Source organism: Chiloscyllium plagiosum, unplaced genomic scaffold, assembly GCF_037043375.1.
Source record: "Chiloscyllium plagiosum isolate Xiang-an unplaced genomic scaffold, Cpla_swu_hap1 HiC_scaffold_51, whole genome shotgun sequence".
Lineage (NCBI taxonomy): Eukaryota > Metazoa > Chordata > Chondrichthyes > Orectolobiformes > Hemiscylliidae > Chiloscyllium > Chiloscyllium plagiosum.
In genome coordinates this window covers 5830409-5852002 of record NW_028270189.1, presented here as the reverse complement: position 1 = coordinate 5852002, position 21594 = coordinate 5830409, and positions in this window count along the sequence as shown.

The window sequence follows — 21594 nt, the reverse complement described above, 5'->3', positions numbered from 1 at the left end:
CAGGCCTCAATTGTGGTGAAAGCCCCATCGAATCCGCAAGATTTTGGGTCCATTGTGGACACATTCAGAAATCCGCCAGGGGAATTTCAACAGAAGCTGTCTACCTATAAATTGCCGATTTGTGCCAGGAGCAGTTGTGTAGCCCCTCTTCCGTGTTCACGATTTTTACCTCACAAACAACGACGCCCTCTCTTGCTTATGCCAACCCGTCATTCCTCGATGTTCTGCCTGCACATTGTTATAGCCACGCCACTCTTATCATGCAGGTCTAGTTGTTGTCAGCCCAACCTCACGCAGTTATTGTGAAGCTTGGGGCCGCCTTACCATCCATATGGCAGTACAATCTGTCAACTGCTGCCGCCGAAGGAATAAAACCTATTCTTGATTCTCTTCTGCAAACAAGGCATCGTGGTCTTTACTGATAACCCCTGCAACACGCCCATCCTTCCTATTCCTAAGCCAGGCAAACCGGCATGATGAAGATTTGTGGAGGACTTGAGAACAAATAACGTCAGAATTTTCCCCTTTTTACCCGCTTGTGTCAGATAACAATAGTGTCCTTCCCAGCCTTCTTGCTACTGCTACCAGCTTTTCCATCATAGACCCCTGCCCAGCCTTATTCTCCATCAAAATGCTAGCTCATAATCAATGCCTTTTTGTCTTTCTTTATGGCAGTCGCCAATATACATGGATACGGCTTCCCCAAAGATAGACGGACTCTGTATGCTTCTGCAGCGCACTGGTACCCGAAAGACCTACACCTGTCATATAATAACACACTGGTTCAATCGGCTGACGATTTATTAATGGCTTCTGATTCACCTGATGCCTGCGTGCATGACACTGTGACATTGCTCTGCCTGTCTGGCTCAGAATGGGCCTAAGGTCTCAATGAAAAAGATGCAACTTTGCCAAACGACAGTACAGTAATTAATCTCTGAACTTTCGCACTGTCTCAGGACTTTGCCTCAAGATCACTTTGCTGCCATAATTAATTACTGTCCTCCTATTTCATGCATTTAACTCTTGCCTTTCCTGGGCATGGTGAATTACAGGAGATACTAGATACCTGACTATCGCGTTGTTGATAACCTCTCCGCAAAGCTTCTTCAATGAAGCAGCCGACCGAGGGGACATGGACGCCTGATATGACGCTAACGTTTGGCGAAATCAAGCAGTCCTTGGCTCCAGCACCTGCTCTACGCACTCTGACCCAAATGCCATCTTTTCAACTTGACACTACTGAAAAGGAGGGATATGCATCCACTATTCTAAAACAGTGATACGGGGATCTCTGATGCCCGATAGCGTTTTACCATGTAAAATTGTCATCTGTTGTGAGGGGAATGCAGGCCTTTTTACGGGCTGTGGCGGATGCCGCTATAAAGATAGAAACGTCCACCCCGATGCTGTTGATTAATTCTTGCATTGTTTTCGTGCCTCATTCGCTTTCCCTACTGCTAAATTCAACAGTGACGCAACATTTTATAGTGTCAAAGAGAACTGGCTTTGAGGTCGTTCTGATATCCCGCACTAACCTGACACTTCAACACGCGCCCGCAATGAACGCAGTTACCCTTCTCCCTGTCACATATGACTCCCCGGAGGCAGTCGTGTCTATTTGCATGCAGTCCAAGAGGTTGTCATTCTTCCTCCCAATCTGTCTGAAACCCCATTAGACAACCCAGATATGATCCGTTTCGTCGATGTTTCCACGTTTCGGGCCTCGGATCATTAAATCATGACTGGCTATGCGATATGCACACCTTTTGAATTCCCGGAAACCGCTGCGCTGCCAGAAAGGATTCTGGGTAAGTAGCCGAACTGCTTGCCCTGACAAGAGCCTGCATTCTGGCTGACAAATAGTCTGTTAATATTTAACTGAATCTAGATATGCTTTTAGTAAGGTCCATGATTTTGACTCCTCTTGGAAATATAGAGGATTCATGATCTCTTCCGGGTGGCCCTTGCAACATGCCCTGCTAATCAACAATCTGTTACATGCTATTATGGTCCCCTCTGCCGGACCCTTTATTATGTGCATCACCCATACGACTGACGACAAGCCAATCTTCCAAGGGAATGCTCGCGTCAACCAGGCTGCTACAAGCGCCACATCAGCTCCCCCATGCTTGCGTATTGCAACCTCCTAAATCAGGGAAACCAGAAAATACTCCCGATCTAATTAATTAGATATTAGCTGCCAGCAGAACGCGGCACAATCCGAGAGAGATTGTCGGGCACGCTTATAGGCAAAGCAATGTTGTGTCTGAGGGCTAATGCACTAATGGAAGAATTATCTGCCCAAATCACATTCTCACGTGCTAGACCTGGCCATTCATGGAGTTCGCCACACAGGGAAAAGAGGAATGATGCATGCTGTATGACAAATGTCGTATGCCCTGGCTTTACAGTAGCAGCACAGCCGCTAGTATCCAAATGCCTGATAAGCCTGAAAAAAAGAAATGCTGAATTTGTGTCCAAGTATGATCAAATGTCCGTCCCCAATGGACCCTTTAATCACCTGCCGATTAATTTTGTACGCATGCTTGCCAAACTAGGTTTGAAATACACTCTAAATGGATGGAAGCTGTTTCCACATGGGAAGACGAGAGGAACCGTTGTAAAATGCCTCATGAAGGATGTGACCTCTAGATGTGGGGTTACAGGAAGTATTAACAGTGACAGAGGCACTCACCTTACCGCAGCAATCACGGAAAATGTTAGTAAAGCATTCGGCATCGCCTGTAAATATCATTTCCCACGTAAGCCTCAGTCCTCAGGCATGGTGGAAAGGATGAATGGTAACGTTGAAGTCACCCTGTCCAAACTGACTCAGGATTCAGGCCTACGAGTCCTGAAGCCTTACCCTTTGTCCTGTGATCTACAAGAAACCAGGTCAATCAAATCTCCAGACTGATTCCATTTGAGGTTGTAATGCGATGACAGATGCCCATAGCTCCCTGTGAACGTAGCATTACTACCGATGCAGGAGGCCCTTCTGGATTATGTTGAATGCTGTGTAAGATGACCGTCTGCAGTCATGATCCAGTGAAAGGAGCCATTGCAGCAAATTGATTCATCCACTCCTCCCTGGGGACTGCTTTATGATAAATCGTTTCAAAAGAATTATCTTTCTCTTCGGTGGGAATGCCATAAGATCGAACTGCTGGCAATCGAGGCAGCCATGTGGTCAAAGGAGTACTTGAGTGGATGCACACAACCTGTTCAAAGAGAGCACCATCGTTGCAGGAAACTGAACAGCCAGCTGCAGTGCATCCGCCAACTAAGAAATGAGGGAAAGGACAAGCTGTAGCTGTTCTGTGTTCTTCATTCCTCTACTCACATTGATATGGTGGGCGTGTGAATTGGACCAGGAAAACACTCCCACAGGAATTTGTGGGAAGGTAGTTACATACGAATACTTTTCTTCATATGACTTACACTTATGCAAAAAATGTTAACCACTTCTGTTGATTTGTATGCACCTGTGTTCCCATCCACTTAAAAGGGGAAATCCCCATGCGACCCGTTCCATTTCATGAACCTGAAACTCTAAATGGTGGTAAGATCAAAGCCATTCCTGCGAAGTGGCCACATTCGAATTTTCGAAAGGTTTCAAGTGATTGGGTTCCACTGACACTGATAATACTCGCCAATGCTTGAAATTAGCGGGTTATAGTTGAACAAGTATGAGGGCTGGTTCAAGACCCATTGCAAACTCTCGCACACACCGATGGCCCTGTTTCTCACTAATACCACGGGGAATGTCACGCTGATGGAAACTCTTTGCTTTAGGAGCAAACATTCATCTGGATGGAACGCCGGGTTAAGCAGATCTACTCATTCCCTGCTCCTCAACCCCGCAGCAATCTCGTTCACGACAACATGGAGTTAACTTTACCTTTAGACTCCCAACAAAACTGCTGGTAATTCCAACTTTAACACCCTCTGGACAAATCGCTTGGAAACCTATAAAAGGATTTATTTTACTTGTGGCCATCTGGCCTCCCATTAGCCGCAAACCTCCTGGGTCAATAGCTGCTACATTCTATCACTTCCACCCCTCCCCGTTTCAGCAGCCCAGAGCTCAGCCAAATGAAGCCTTTAATGGGTTTGAGCATTTCCTATCAAGCACATCCTCCATTTATGGGACTGGCTGGCTAACAATCGATTCTAAGCAAATGGCATCTCTCTTTGAAGTGGAGCGGAAAACTGCATTAGCTTTGAAAGAAATTAATGCAGAGATGAGTGCCATTTGCACAGTGGCCTTACAAAGAAGAATGGCTATGGATTATCTATTGGCCAAAAAGGTGGGCACCGGTGCCCTCATTGGTTCTGCCTGTTGCACCTGTGTCCCCGACTCAAGTGATAATATCACTAATCTCGCCAATCACATCTGAGAAGCGGCTACAAGACTCAATGAGGACACCACCTGTTGGAAATTGTGTACCTGGACGGATGGTTCGCTTGGCTCTTTAGAACAGGAGAATCGACGTTTCGGGCATAAGCCCTTCTTCAGGAATGAGGAAATTGTGCCCAGCAGGCTAAGATAAAAGGTAAGGAGGAGGGACTTGGGGGAGGGGCGTTGGAAATGCGATAGGTGGGAGGAGGTCAAGGTGAGGGTGATAGGCCGGAGTGTGGTGGGGGCGGAGAGGTCAGGAAGAAGATTGCAGGTTAGGAGGTGGTGCCGAGTTCGAGGGATTTGATGGAAGAGTCCAAGGACCTGCATGTCCATGGTGGAGTGGAAGGGGGAGTTGAAGTGTTGAGCCACGGGGTGGTTGGGTTGGTTGGTCCGGGTGTCCCAGAGGTGTTCTCTGAACCATTCTGCAAGTAGGCGGCCTGGCTCCCCAATATAGAGGAGGCCACATCGGGTGCAGCGGATGCAATAAATGATGTGTGTGAACAGAGAGAGAGAGAGAGAGATATGGGTGCAGTTCAGTGGAGATGGGGGAATAGCGTGGAGTATAAACCCGTCCTTGTCTGATAGTGCTCAGACCAGCAGCGCACAAGGTCACACCAATTAAAGAGGACAGATCTCGGTCTGGAAAGATCGAGTTAAAGGGGACCTGTGGGCTACGCCAATTGTTGAAAAATTCTTGAGAGGCAGACTTTCAGCATTGACGAGTTTATTACACGATATATCATGGGGAGATCACCGTTCTTCAATGCGGCTCAGCAAGACTCCGAAATATAGCAGAAAATTACAACAGAAAACAAGACAGGCCTGGAACACAGGCTGACCGTTAATTACAGGGTGTCAGGATGTTCTGAAAAGAGTTCGAATTCAGGATCAATTCTCTGGGTCAGCCGTAATTGGTGCTACCCAGTGCACAAACGTGCAGGAGTGTAAGTTACCACCGAACCTTTATTGCTGGGATCTCTGCAACAAACTTCGGACAAATGTACATAATCGGATGAGAAACACGTTTGCACAAACATCGTGCAGGGATAGAAGCTAATCGACAAGGAAAGATTCCTTTGAGAAATTAAGCCATCCATACACCAGCAATACATGAAAGCGAAAAAGCAGCTCGCAGGCAGTTTGTGACGCCTTGGAATAAATAAGCAACACATCTACATTGCATCAATATGAGAGAGGAACTAACCTATGTGCGGGAGGATGCGAGACAGTTATTCAAGCTACATGCTAAGTACTTTGTTGAGCTGGTGAGTGGCAAATCAGCAAATGTTTCCTTAACCAGAAGGGAAGCAATGGCTAATAAAATGGCGTCCACGTTTAAAATCTGAAGTTATAAATAGGGCCAGTAGAATGGTGCCTTTACTTATGATCCTTAATTTGAGGGAACCATTGAAATGCGTCCCTGTAATCCCCTGCGGTATGATGGTGAACCAGCATTACTACTCTCAGTCGGTTACTTGAGCGGCAGTCTGCTCGAAAGCTGAAACATTGAAGTGAAATGAGAAAATGCCAGGCGGATCGATTAAACAGTAAATTTGATTGATCAATGAATTTTGGTAAAGGGATATTTCAACACATTCTTCAACTGCTGTCTGAACTTACTTTGGGTCACAGCATAAATCGCGGTGTTTGTGCAGCAACTAAGGTGTTGCAGCATAAATCCCAATTCTTGCACGAACCAATGTAGTTGCACAGAGTCATACCCAATCCACCACATCCGTCTCCATATTGAAAACAACATAAACGTTGACCAGGACAGGATAAAATTGGCAGAAATCACAAACAGTAAAATGACCGATTGTTTTCGATTTCGCATTTCTGTGTCACACTTAGAGCCCATACTGTTGTTACTGCAGAGTCTCCTGCGGGCTGTGCTTGTCATTAAAATGACTCTGACAGTGAAAACATTGAGCAGCAGAATCAGAAGAAATGGGAGAGTCGGGGTTAAAATGTGGTGGAGGAACTCGATTGCAATCCATACACGAGAGTAATAAACGTCATCCATTGCTTCACAGAACCAAGGGTTGTTACCCAGCCAATACCAAGGAGTGAGCAAAAAATACCAGAAAATGTTCTTTAAGCAGCTCAGCACAGTCACTGTTCCCAGAACTACAGCTGCCGTTTTCTCACTGCAATGTTTACTTTTCAGCTTTTGGCAACAAATGGCCACAAATCGGTCAAAAGTGAAAGCGACTGTGAACCAGACAGAACAGTCAGTGACTGTATAAAGCAGAACGGCGTGGATATTACACATGGGGGTGGACTTCAGGAAGTAAAACGGTCTCTTGTAAACAACAGGAAGGTGTCTCCATATGACATTGAGGACAATGACCAATAGATCCGCCACTGCCATGGCCCCCAGGTAACGCTTGACACAGGGAGACAATCCACAATCTTTATAAAATAGGACGTAGATCGTCACTACGCTAACTGTGAGGAATTCAAACAAACAAGTTATACATCAGTCTGGAGGCAAAGTTACCAGATTGATTGCGGAAGTAGTGAGACTTTCAAATATCTCAATGTATACAGAGATTTAATGAAATATTTGAAGCTGAGAAAAAAAATGCCCGGTTCTGAATTACTTACAAAAATATCAAATTAAAAACAAATAACCCGCCATCTCTAAACATGCAGTCACGCATCTCCAAGCACAAATGATTTCTCAAATATTCCCAAACACTTGATTAATCAAGAGCAGACAGAATCCCCATCTTTCCGTTTCCTAATATGAAGGGTAAAAATGTTACCATCCAGAAGGATTCCTTCCCAGTTCCTTGACAACAAATGCAATTTGGAAATTACAGTCTTTTAGTTCAAATTGTTGTCGACCTTCTGTAACAAAAAAATGCAAACACTAGTAAAATATATTCACTGTTTCTGAGCGGACTCAGAAACAATTTCGCCTTCTTCATGGAATGTGATCCTTCTTCCCTCGGGATCTTGTCCTTTGTTCAATCAACTGATATCCGAACATTTCACAAGTCATGCCAGTTATAGATTATGATAGAGACATAAGGATCTGATTTCGGTTATGGAAAATTCTCGACAATGCTGGTTGCGGATAATGTTGCAGACAATTCCCAACTTCAGAAAAAGACAAATTTCCCCCTATGTGTGGCAACACAAAATGGAAGTCTAACACATGGCAGTTCAGACCTTCAACTTGCTCTAATATTCAATAAGATCAGCCATGATGTGATTATGTCCTGAGCTCCATTGCACAGGAACGTTCAATCATTGAATCCCCTGGATTCATATCGTTCATATACTAAACCTTTTACACCGCTTTTCTCCAAGCGTGTGTTCGGGAGCTATTTCCTGTTCTGCCGGACTCTCCAAACAATATAGCCCAACACATTAAAAATTTAAAATTAATTCAAATAAATTTTACACAATAATCAAGCATATACACTCATTTTATAGGCACCAGGGTTCACTTAAAATTAATAAATGTGGTTATTCCATTTCACTCACCTTATTGTATTCAAAAAAGTGGCATTTATCCCCGTCTCAATATGAAATAGAATAATTGCACCAGTATCGGGAATGTCAGGAATTAAGACCGATATTAAAGAGCAGGATATCAATTGTTGGAATTCCGACATTAATATTCGAGTTACGTGTAAGGTGGCATTAAAAGTAGAAAATTTAGGAAGGAAACATTTCACCAGCGGATTCGTACAGAAAACAATGGGATCAATTCCCGAGGACACTGGCATCAGCCTGGGATAGGAAAGAACTGGACCATGAGATGAGCTCCCCTTGAAGGGACCTGCGACCTGTCTTCTAGCAGGAATATTAAATGCTCTCATCCGAAAATCTGAAAGTTCTAAAGATGGGAGGGCTCAGGAGAGCTTTGCAAAGTTTCCAGAACAAGCAATAGGAGAGAAAGTATAAAGAGGATCAGTAATGTAACTTCAGGTCGAGCAAGTAAGTGGCAAATATTTAAAAAAAAAATAACAATTAGTGCGTTTAGGAATTAGAGTTTAGGAATTACAAAGAGCAAAACAAAAATGGAATCTGCATACAGGCCTCCTTGCAGAGTCAGGCAATGAGGAAAGAAATAAATCAGGGTATAGAAAGGTCATGCTGGTCGCTATTACAATTATTATTTGGGATTTCTCTCGGCAAGTGAAATGGGGAAAGCAGGTTGATAATGGATCCCAAAAAAAGAAATATTGAAATTTCTTTGGGCGAGCCGTATGTTGGAACCAACTGAGGAATAGGCAACGGGATCTGAAGATGTGAATTCGGACAGACTTGAATAGGGGGCTGACGTTGAATGAGACTTGGATAGCGGTGACGATAATATGCTCAATGTCAACCTGAAGTTTGAGAAGGGGAGTTTGAAAACAGATCTAGTGGTAGTATTAACTAAAATGGCGACAAGGATATAATTGAGGAATTGTCAAATATTAATTGGAAGGACAATCGATCAGGGGAGGTGGTGGACTAGAAATAATTGACGTTTACGGGTGTCATTCAGGCCGTACCATGTAAATTCATTCCAAGGAATAGTACACAACGGAAGTGTAGACGGATGGAAGCTAGGAAATGTCGTTAATGTCAGAACACTGAATATGACGGTAGGCACACAGAACACGAGAAATATTGGGCAAGTTGAGCTAATGTCCGTCTGCAGTTAGATTTCTTTTTGTCCAGGACTGGATCGAGATTGCAGAATCTGTGGACGTGCATGATGACATAGATCGAATTCAGCACGAATTCATTAAGCAGTGGTCATGCCAGATAATTCAGTTGGAAGTGGTTGAGGCAGGAACAAACAAGTCAGGAAAAGGGCAGTTGGCAGATGTGTTCTTTGAATTTTTAGAAAGTCTTGACAAAGGAACTGAGGTCATTGTTGCTAAGCTTATAGATGATGTGAAGGTAGGTGGAAGGACAAATAGAACTGAGGATGAGGGGAGACAGCAGAAGGACAAATTGCTGAAGATGGGAAGAGATTTTAATAAGATAACTCAGAACGCTTGGAAGACAGTTTATTACTCAAAGAATTGACGATAAGATTGGGACGGTTATGTTGCCCACTTCAGATCTTTGGGGAGGCCACAGGAGGAGTACTGCGTGCCGTTCTGACCACCACAATATACGAAGGACGTGGTTGCATGGAATGGATGCAGAGTAGTTTCAAAAGAAGTTCGTCTGGGATAACAGAATAAGACAAAGGAACCGAAGAAGTCTTTTCAGGCAATCGAATCTGTTCCGCCATTCATGACCAATCTGATGACCCTCAAGTCAAAGACGGATTTGGGAAGATCAGCGTGGACCCTTTGGAGATCGCAGTGATGCTAAATGAATATGTCCCATCGGCTTTCACTCAGGAAAAGGAGAATATTGTAGAGGAGAAGAATGAGATACGAGACAGTAGACTGGAAAGGATCGGGATCAGTTACAAAGAGGTGTTATCAATTCTAGAAAGAGTGAAAGTAGACAAGTCCCCTGGGATGGATGGGATTTATCTGAGGGTTCTCTGGGACACTCGGGAGGAGATAACAAAGATTTTGACTTTGATATTTGAGTCGTCATTGTCTACAGGTTTAATGCCAGAGGACTGGAGCATTGCAAATGGTGTGCCCTTGATCAAGAAGGGCAGTAGAGATGACCCAGGTAATTATAGACCAGTGAGACTTATTTCTGTTGCAGTGAAGGTTTTGGAAAGAATTAGAGGAGATCGGAATTACTATTATCTAGCACGGAACGACTTGATTTCAGATAGTCAACATGGCTTCGTAAAGGGCAGATAGTCAACATGGTTTCTAGTCTCACAAACCTCATTCAATTTTTTGCGAAGGTGACCAAGCATGTAAATGAGGGTAGGACACTTCACGTGGTATACATTGACTCCAGTAAAGTAGGCTGCCGGAGAAACTGCTGAAGCATGGGATTGAGGGTAATTTAGCAGTTTTTATCAGAAGCTGACTTTCTGCAAGAAGGCAGCGAGTGGTGGTTGATGGAAATTATTCAGCCTGGAATCCGGTAACTCATTGTTTGCAACAAGTATCTGTTTTGGGACCACTGTTGTTTGCCATTTTTATAAATGACTTAGACACAGGCATATGTGGATGATTAGTAAGTTTGCAGATGACACTAAAGTCGGTGGAGTAGTGGACAGTGTGGAAGAATGTCGCAAGTTGCAGGGGGACATGGATAAAGTGGAGAATTGGGCTGAGAAGTGGTAAATGGAGTTGAATGCAGCAAAATGTGAGGTGATTGACTTTAGGAAGACTAACAGGCAGGCAGAGTACATGGTCAATGGAAAGATTCTTGGTAGTGTGGATGTGCAGAGGGATCTTCGGGTCCATGTACATATATCCCTGAACGTTGTCACCCAAATTGATATTGCTGTTAAGAAGGCATACGGTGTGTGACATTTCATTGGTAGAGGGATTTAGTTCTGGAGCTGCAATATCATGCTGCAACTTTTCAAAACGATAGCGTGTCCATACTTGGAATATTTTCTACAGTTCTGGTCGCCACATTTCGGGATGGATGTGGAAGCATTCGAAAAGGTTCAGAGGAGTTTTATCAGGATGTTACCTGGAGTGGAAGGAAGGTCTTATGAGGAACGTCTGAGAGACTTGGGTCTGTTTTCATTGGAAAGGAGAAGGCTAAGAGCGGGGTTGATAGAGACATACAAGATGATCAGACGATTAGATAGGGTAGGCAGTGAAAGCCTTTTTCCTAGTGTGATGACGTCAGCTTGCCCGAGGGGCGTAACTACAAATTGAGGTGTGATAGATTTGGGACATATTAGACGCAGGATCTTGACTCAGAGAGTGGTAAGGGCATCGAACGCCCTACCTGCCAATGTAGTTAACTCAGCCAAATTAGGGAGATTTGAACAATCCTTGAATAAGCACATGGATAATGATGAGATGTGTAGGGGGGCAAGCTGAGAATAGTTCACAGGTCGGCGCAGCATTGAGGGCTGAAGGGCCAATTCGGCTCTATGTCATTCTATGTTCTAAGGTCTATGTTCTAAGTCCCCGTTCCTCCCTCCTTTCCTTGATTTGCTTCCTGATTAGCATCTGTCCATCTCATATTGAATGCATTTAATGAACCAGCCACAACAGTCATCTGCGGTGTTAAAATTCCACAGAGTCTTGAAAGGTAAATCTAATGTTTCAAATGAGGTCTGCCAGTCGGACCTCAGAATATGTGTTACCTGCTTGGAGCTGGTAATAATGGCCATTCAGAGAGCCTTGGCTGAGAGATATACATAGGAGGTTGAAATTGCTGCTCAATCTGAAAGCTTGCTCGAGGAAGCTAGTCCGTCTTAATGATTATGAATGTACATTCAAAGTGTAATTAGGTGAGAGGATTTTGAGTTCTGTGGAGTCATTTCCGTAAAGTTGCAATCGTCCTTCTGGACGATGGCCTTGTACTCTCAGTGGAGACAGTTGACGTTTGGTCGCGCAAATTGGCGATCACCACGCCTCGGGTCCTGATCTCCATTCCATAAAGTATCCCCTTCCTTTCCGAGAGCATACGACTCAGATTGTTGAAGCATCAAACGTGACCGTTCATTCTGTCGTTACTCTCTTAGGAAGCCTCCTGCAACTCTCAGTAATCATGCACATTATTTCTTTTCAGAAAATAATCAATGTTTTTTCGAATAAATTACTTTCATTTCACTCTCGGTCAGTGCCTTCTAAATTTCAACTGCTCTCGGCAATGTTACAACTCTCGGTTTGTCGCCATTGCTTCTTTCACCATATATAAAAGAAACATGGTATTTTGTTTTCTTTAATCCTTCCATCGATGGGAGCATTTCTTCTCTACCTACAATGTCCAGGCCCCTCATGACTTTGAACAACTCCATCAAATATCCTCTGAACTTCCGCTACGCCAAGCAATACAGCCCCAAATTCTGCTATGTAACAAATTTTCTGTATCTAGCGAGACGCAAAGCTGACTGCGTATGGAAAGTGAAGTAAGAGGGGAATCTCAGATTTGGATCTAAATTGGTACTTTTCAGTGTCTTTGAGTGGTCAGACCAAACCGTGAGCAGTGTGCATAGGTCTGGTCTGCAAATTGTAAATTATAGAACAACAGGAAAGCCAATGTTTAAAGGAAGACACTAAAAAAAACTGAAAAGATAGCAACTTTTTACAAATGACTGGAAATTCTGAGACACTTTTTTCTCCTGAGAAGACAAAACCGAAAAGCAAATGAACATATACGTTAATATTAAAAAGGGATTTGGCTGGGCTGATGCAGAGGTGTTATCCACTTGTGGTTGAGTCGGGGTTACTGATGAATGACAAGCATTAATCAAAACAACGCGGGAATCACAAGAGAATTCTTTATGTACAGAGGTGCCAGGAGATGGAGATTGCTCCTGCATGAAGAGAACGTAGCAGATTTGATAGGTATATAAGCAATATGGACACAATGGGTGTAATAGTCTTCTTCTGCACTGTGATGACTCCACAGACTTGACAGGGAAGCTCTACCTTTGTCAGAAGGAGAAAGGAATGCGAAATGCTGATAGTATCAGGTCAAGTGGGTGAAAGGAGGGTCATTGTGAACAGAAGCAACAATCAAACCAAGATCCATGTGTGTGCTGTGCATTCTATGGAGCTAGTCAGTAACATCGGTGTGAGGCATGACCCTGAGCAACCCAGACCCAACTAAGCCAATAAATACTGTTTCGAGCAATAGCATATCTGTCGATCAAACAATTCAACGACAACACTAGAAATATTTTTGTGCAGCGTTTCTGCATGTTCAGGATTCAATTAGGCAGCAACTCAGAAGTTTAGGATTGACGAGGGTTGAGGATTCCAAACTTCTGTATCTAAATTGTGTTGACTTAGTACCATCACTATTATCCTGGATTTGCATAACACTTTCGACTCAGTAAAATGTTGTAAGGCACTTCACATGGAGCCTTTAGGAAGAGCTTGATACAGAACTCGAGGAAGAAATAGGCAGAAAAACACGGACAAAGACGGATAAGGCCATCGGCTAGAACAGAGGAGATCATACAGTCCATCAACTCTGAACCACAATTCATTAAGATCAATTCAGATCTCGAACAGACCTCAAATTCTCGTTTATGTCAGCTCTTTATTGTCAATAACTCCTTAAAATTGCTAAATGCTGTCGGTCTCCGCTCTACACATTTCCAGTAGTCTAGCCTCCATCACCATCTCAAGTAGAGAATTCCAGACCTTCATTAAAGTATGAGAGATGAAATATCTTCACATTTCAGTTTTCAATTAGTGACCTCTAATTCTTCCACGAAAATTCTTCGTTCTAGATTTTAACATTTTTGGAAAAACCTTCTCAAATTCTACTCTTCAAGTCTTAGCTGAACCATGACTTTGGATAAGATCACCCATTAGTATTAGAGAATAGAGCATAGACTGTTGCAGTGTAGTACAGGCCCTTTGTCCCTCGAAGTTGCACTGACCTGTGAAATTCATCTGATGCCCATAATCTACACCGTTCCATTGTTTGGGAGAAGATTTGTAGCTCGGGTTGTTGTGGTTCTGTTCTCCGAGGTGGGAACTTGTCTTGCAGAAGTCTCATCCCCTGTCTAGGTGACATCCTCAGTGCTTAGGAGTCTCCTGTGAAGGCTCCCAAGCACTGACGATGTCACCGAGACAGAGGACGAAACGTCTGCAACACAAATTCCCAGCTCGGCGAACAGAACCACAACACCGCTCCATTATTATCCTTATATCCGTCCAATCCCCAGTTAAATGGCCTTAGTGTCGGCGAGTCTCGCAGTGTTGCAAGCCGGCCAATACATGTCCATATTACCCTCTGGATAAAGAAAGTGCCGCCAACATCTGTCCTGTATCAAACACCCCTCAATTGAAAGCTATGACCCTTCGTGTAAGTCCTCACCATCCAAGGGAAAACTCTCTCACTGTCCACCGTATCTCATCCTCTGATTTTCTTCTACATCTTTATTGAGTCACCTGTCAACCTTCTTCTCTCCCATGAAAACAACCTCTGTTCCCTTAGAACATAGAACATAGAAGAATACAGCGCGGTACAGGCCCTTTGGCCCTCGATGTTGCGCCGATCCAAGCCCACCTAACCTACACTAGACCACCTTCCTCCATATGCCTATCCAATGCCCGATTAAATGCCAATAAAGAGGGAGAGTCCACCACTGCTACTGGCAGGGCATTCCATGAACTCACGACTCGCTGAGTAAAGAATCTACCCCTAACATCTGTCCTATACCTACCACCCCTTAATTTAAAGCTATGCCCCCTTGTAATAGCTGACTCCATTCGTGGAAAAAGCTTCTCACGGTCAACCGTATCTAAACCGCTAATCATCTTGTACACCTCTATCAAGTCACCTCTAAACCTTATTTTCTCCAATGAAAACAACCCCACGTGCCTCAGTCTTTCCTCATACGATCTTCCTAGCATACCAGGCAACATCCTGGTAAACCTCCTCTGCGCCCGTTCAAGTGCCTCCACATCCTTCCAAAAGTATGGTGACCAAAACTGCACACAATACTCCAGATGCGGCCGCACCAGAGTCTTATACAACTGCAACATGACCTCAGGACTCCGGAACTCAATTCCTCTACCAATAAAAGCCAGTACGCCATATGCTTTCTTCACCGCACTATTTACCTGGGTTGCAACTTTCAAAGATCTGTGTACATGGACACCAAGATCCCTCTGCTCATCCACACTACCATTCGCCCAGTACCCCATCTTTTTGTTACTCTTACCAAAGTGAATCACCTCACACTTAGCTACATTGAACTCCATTTGCCACCCTTCTGCCCAGCTCTGCAGCTTATCTATATCCCGCTGTAAGCTGCCACAACCTTCCTCACTGACAACAACTCCTCCGACTTTCGTATCATCCGCAAACTTGCTCACCCAACCTTCTAACCCCTCCTCCAGGTCATTTATAAAAATTACAAACAGCAATGGTCCCAAAACAGATCCTTGCGGAACACCGCTAGTTACGGTACTCCAAGATGAACCTTTACCATCAACTACTATCCTCTGTCTTCTTCCAGCCAGCCAATTCTTAATCCAAACCTCCAACCCACCCTCAATGCGATACCTCCGTATTTCTTCCAGTAGTCTACCATGGGGAACCTTATCAAACGCCTTACTAAAATCCAAATACACCACATCTACCGCTTTCCCCTCGTCCACCTCCTTAGTCACCTTCTCAAAGAATTCAATAAGGTTTGTGAGGCACGACCTGCCCTTCACAAAACCATGCTGACTATCCTTGATCACATTATTCCTAAACAGACGTTCATAAATTCTATCCTGTACAATTCTCTCTAAGACTTTGCCCACAACAGAAGTGAGACTCACCGGCCTATAGTTACTAGGGTTATCCCTACTCCCCTTCTTGAACAAGGGAACCACATTCGCTGTCCTCTAGTCTTCTGGCAGTATTCCTGTAGACAACGAGGACATAAAAATCAAGGCCAATGGATCTGCAATCTCCTCCCTTGCTTCCCAGAGAATCCTAGGATAAATGCCATCAGCCCAGGGGACTTATCTATTTTCACTCTTTCCAGAATTTCCAACACATCTTCTCTACAAACCTCAAAGCCATCAATTCTACTTAATTGTGACTCAGTATTCACATCGACAACAATGTCCTGGTCCTGAGTGAATACTGACGAAAAGTATTCATTCAGTGTCTCCCCAATCTCTTCAGCCTCCACACGCGACATCCCACCACTATGCTTGACTGGACCTATTCCTACCCTAGTCATTCTTTTATTCCTGACATACCTATAAAAAGCCTTTGGGTTTTCCATAATCCTACCAACTAAGGACCTTTCATGTCCCCTCCTTGCTGCTCTTAGCCCTCTCTTCAGGTCCTTCCTGGCTTCCTTATAACTCTCAATCGCCCCAATTTAACCTTCACACCTCATCTTTACATAGCCCGCCCTCTTCCATTTAACAAGGGATTCAAATTCCTTATTAAACCATGGCTCCCTCACACGACCCTTTCCTCCCTGCCTGACAGGTACATACTTATCAAGGACACTCAATGGTTGCTCCTTGAATAAGCTCCACATATCAATTACGCCCTTGCCTTGGAGCTTACTTTTCCAAGCCACGCACCCTAAGTCATGCCTCACCACATCATAATTTCCCTGCACCCAGCTATAACTCTTGCCCTGCAGTGCACATTTATCCCTCTCCATTACTAGAGTAAAAGTCACCGAATTGTGGTCACTGTCCCCAAAGTGCTCATCTACCTCTAATTCTAACACCTGGCCATACCACGCAACAGCCTAGTAAATCTCCTCTGTACATTTTCCAAACCTCTCTCATACTGCGATAATATTGTGATCAGAACTGCATTCAATACTCCAGGTGCAGCCTTACCAGTGTCTTGTACAACTGAAGCATGACCTCGTGGCATCGAAACACAATCCCCCGACGAAGAAACACCAACATTCTATATACCTTCGTAACAACCCTATCAATCTTCGTGGCACCCTTCGGGGATTAATGCACCTGGACACCGTGATTCCTCTGTTCATCGACTCTGACAAGAATTTTACCATTCGCCCAGTACCCTGCATTCCTGTTACATCTTCCAAAATGAACTACCTCACACATTTTGTCATTAAACTTCATTGCCACTTCTGAGCTCAGGACTTCATCTTACCAATGTCCCTCTGTAACCCAAACATTCTTCAACACTACCCACAAATCTGCATAAATGTGTGTCATCTGCAAATTAACTGAGCCGTCCTTCTACCATTTGACAGAACATATATAACCTTGACAACAGCAGTGGCCCCAAAACAGATCTTATTGGCACACCAATGGTAACTGAGTTCCAGGCAGAAATTTTCCATCATCTACCTCTCTCTGTCTTGTTTCAGCCAGCCAATTTCTGATCAAAATCTCTAAATCACCTTCCGTCTTGAAACTCCGTATTTTCTGCAATAGCCTACCATTTGGAAATTTAGTAAACTTTTTACTGAAGTCTGTATACACCACATGAACGGTCCTGTCTTAACTCATGCGTTTTTGACACGCCTTTGAAGAATTCAGTCAGGTTAGTGTGGCACGATCTACACTTCACAAAATCGTGTTCACTTTCGCTAATCAAAATATTTCTTTCTCCATGTTTATAACTCGTACAAACTTGTCAAAAACAACTTGAAACTGGAAGAATGCGAAAAGTTCAAAGGTAACAAAAGGCTATAAAGAAAAGTGAGATAGAACATGCAAAAAAGCAAAATAGCGCAGAATGAAAAGACAGTTAGCAAAGGTATTTTTGATATATGAAATTAAAAAGATGTTGTTCCGATCTGTGAAAATAATCTGACGCCCATCTAACCTACAATATTCCATTTTTATCCATATGTTTGTCCGATGCTCATTTCAAGCCCCTTAATATCACCAGGCTTACTGCGGTTGCAGATGGGCCGTTCCTCGCCCATATACCACTCATACACGCTGAGTGAAGAAACTACCCCAACATCTGTCCTAAATTTATCACCCTTCAAATTAAAGCTCCGTCACCTCATCTTAAACTTCACCATCCGTGGAAAACCTCTCACACTGTCAACCATCTCTCACCTTATTTTTATCTTACCTATCTCGATTAAGTCCCCCGGTCAAACTTCTTCTCTTCAACGAAAGCAGCCTGAGTTCCCTCAACCATTCCTCATAAGACCTCCTGTCCATACCAGGGAACATCCCAGTAAATCGCCTCTGAAACCATTCCAAAGCTTTCACATACTTCCCACAATGCTATGATGAGAACTGCATTCAATTTTCTAGGTGCTGCCTAATCAGTGTTTTGTACAGCTGAAGCATGACCTCGTGGCGCCGAAACTCAAGCCCCCGAACAATAACCGCCAACATACCATATGCCTTCTTAACAACGCCAGAAGGGCTTTCCCTTGAAACTTTGATTTTCCTGCTCCTTGGATGCTGCCTGACATGCTGTGCTTTTCGAGCACCACTCTAATCTAGACTCTGGTTTACAGCATCTGCAGTCCTTGTTTTTACCTAGTTTATTTGTAAACCCACCATTCTGGGCGGCAAGGTTGAGGGATTTATGTACTAGGGCACTGATATATTTTTGTTCATCTACAATGCTAAGAATTTTAGCATTAGCCCAAGTACTCTCCATAACTGCCACTTCTTCCGATGTGATCTACCTCACACATTTCCGTATTAAACTCAATTAGCCACTTCTCAGCCCAGCGCTGCATTTTATCCATGTATCTCTGTAACCCACAATATTCTTCACCACCATCCATTGCTCTGCCTACCTTTTGTCATCCGCAACTTTATGAATGCATCATTCCACACCCACATTAGAAAATTCATATAAACGACAAATAACAGTGGCACTCATCAGATCCTTGCGGCACACCACTAGTGACTGAGCTCCACGACGAACATTTCCGATTAACTCCTCCGCTCTGCCTTCGTTCAGCGAGCTAATTTCTGATCCAAACCGATAATTCACATTTAGCACCGAAGTTCGGCATTTTGTGCAACAGCCTACTGTATGGAATCTTATCAGGCACCTTACTGAAGTCCATCTTCACCAGATCAACCGCTTTACCTTCATCCACCTGTTTTATCACATTCTTGAATAACTCAATATGGTTAGTGAGGCACGACCTCCCCTTCAAAAATTCGTGTTGAAATTCCTTAATCAAATTATTCCTTTCCAGATGATTACAAAACCTGTATCTAATAGCCTTTTCCAACATCCTACCCACCGCCGAAGTAATGTTAACTGGCCTTTTATTACCAGGGTTATCCTGACTACCCTTCTGAAACAAGGGAACATTTGCTACTCTGCAGTTTTCAGGTACAATGATGACATAAAAATAGAAACCAAAGGCTCACTGGCCTCCCAAAAGATCAAAGGATAAATTTCATCCGACCCAGAAGTCTTATCATTTTTCTGATCTTCCAAAATTGCGAAGAACTGTTTTTTGTCAACTACAACCCCATGTAATCTTGTCGCCTGTGTCTCCACATTCTTGCTGACATTGCACTATTCTCATGTGAATACTGACAAAAACTATTCATTAAGCACATTCCGTACGTCTTCAGATTCCACGCACAACTTGGCACTGCTATATTTTATTGGCCCAAATCTTACTCTAAGTATTCTTTTATGACTGATATCCAGAAAGAAGGCGTTCAGGAATTCCTTGATCCTGTTACGCCAGCAATTTCTCACGTATGCTTCTGGGTCTTCTTCGTCCTTTCTTCAATTTTTTTTTTGGCTAAGTTATAAATCTCAGGTCTGCTGAGTGAGCCTTCACGTCTCATCCTTACATATGCCGTCTTCTTCCTCTTGACAGGAGCTTCAACGTCTTTAGTAAAACACGGCTTCCTCTTGCAACATTTCTCTCCCTGCCTGACAGGTAAATGCTTATCAAGGTCACGCAATAGCTTACCCTTTTCAGCTCCACATTTCAATTGCGCCCAACCCCTGCAATTTCCTTTCCCATCCTATGCACTCTAAGTCTTGTCCAATCGCATCATAATTGACTTTCGCCCTGTTATACCTCGTTCCTTGCGGCGTATACCTCTCTCTGCCCAATGCTGTTATAAAACATACCCGACATATTGGTTACTATAGCCAAAGTACTCGCCTACCTCCAAATCTAACACCTGGCCGAGTTAATTTCCCAGTATCAAATCCATTATGACATTTCCCCTTGTTAGCCCTTTCACAAACTGTGTTAGAAAATCCTCCTGCACACATTAAACAAAGACTGACCCATCTGAATTATATGAAGTATAGTATTCCCGGTCAATATTGGAGACATTAAAGGCCTGCATTACAACTACCCCTGTTACTGTCCCTCTTATCTTTGCTATCTTTTCCTCGACATCCATGAAAAAATATGGAAGCCTACACACAACGACCGACAGGGTGCTCTCTGCTTTCCTTTTATAACGACAGCGCAATCTACCGCAGTGGATGAGTCCTCAAACGTTCTCTCAGCTGCTGTTACATTATACTCGATTAACAACAACATACCCCCTCTCCCTTTTACAATCACCCCAATTCTTGTTTAGATTAGATTACTTACAGTGTGGAAACAGGCCCTTCGGCCCAACAAGTCCACACCGACCCGCCGAAGCGCAACCCACCCATACCCCTACATTTACCCCTTTAACCTAACGCTATAGGCGTTTTAGCATGGCCAATTCACCTGACCCACACATCAGGAAACCCACGCAGACACGGGGAGAATGTGCAAACTCCACACAGTCAGTCGTCTGAGTCGGGAATTGAACCCGGGTCTCTGGCGCTGTGAGGCAGCAGTGCTAACCACTGTGCCACCGTGCCGCCCATCTAAATCCCGGAATCTGAAACAACCATTCCTGCCCCTCCACTGTCCATGTCTCTGAAATGGCTGCAACATCAAAATCCCATTTACCAACCCATGCTGCAAGTTCACACACCTTATTCCGGATACTGCTGTCATTGAAACGCAAACATTTCAAAAACACGCCCTGATTGCGACTTTGTAAACTATCCCAGACATTCCCATCCCCATTCTCCTGTATACTAGAGGGCATTAAGGAAAGGAAAACATTTGACAAAGCAACAAGGTCAGTGAAGACCTGGAAGCAGTCATTATTACCGAAGATGGAGCGTTTGGCAAGGTAATGGAGCTAAGGCTACAAATGTCGCCTGCCTCTTTGGAATGCGTCTCAGGGTACTAAAATCGATGGAGGGAGAAATAGCAAGAGCATTGTTGTTAATTTTCCAAAATTCGCTGGCCTTTGCGGCAATCCCAGCAGATTAGAAAACAACAAATGCGAGGCCATTGTTGGAAAAGTGTGGTAAACAAAAGATGGAAAAGTATAGACCAGTTAGATTAACATCTGTGGTGGGGAAGATGTGTTTTAGAGTATTCCCATGGAAGACATAGCAGGATACCGCCATAGAAAATGTCCCGTTGGGCAGACGCAACACGTTTTCATGAGGGGCAGGTGATGCTTAACATGTCTTTGGGAAAACTGAACACATTACGACCAGGGTGGACCACGGTGACCCAGTATATGTGGTGTACCAGGATTTTCGTAAGTCCTTCAACAAGATGTCGCACAAAAGGCTACTGCATAAGATGAGGATTCATGGCATTACTGGTAAAGTATTAACATGGATAGATAATTGGTTGACGA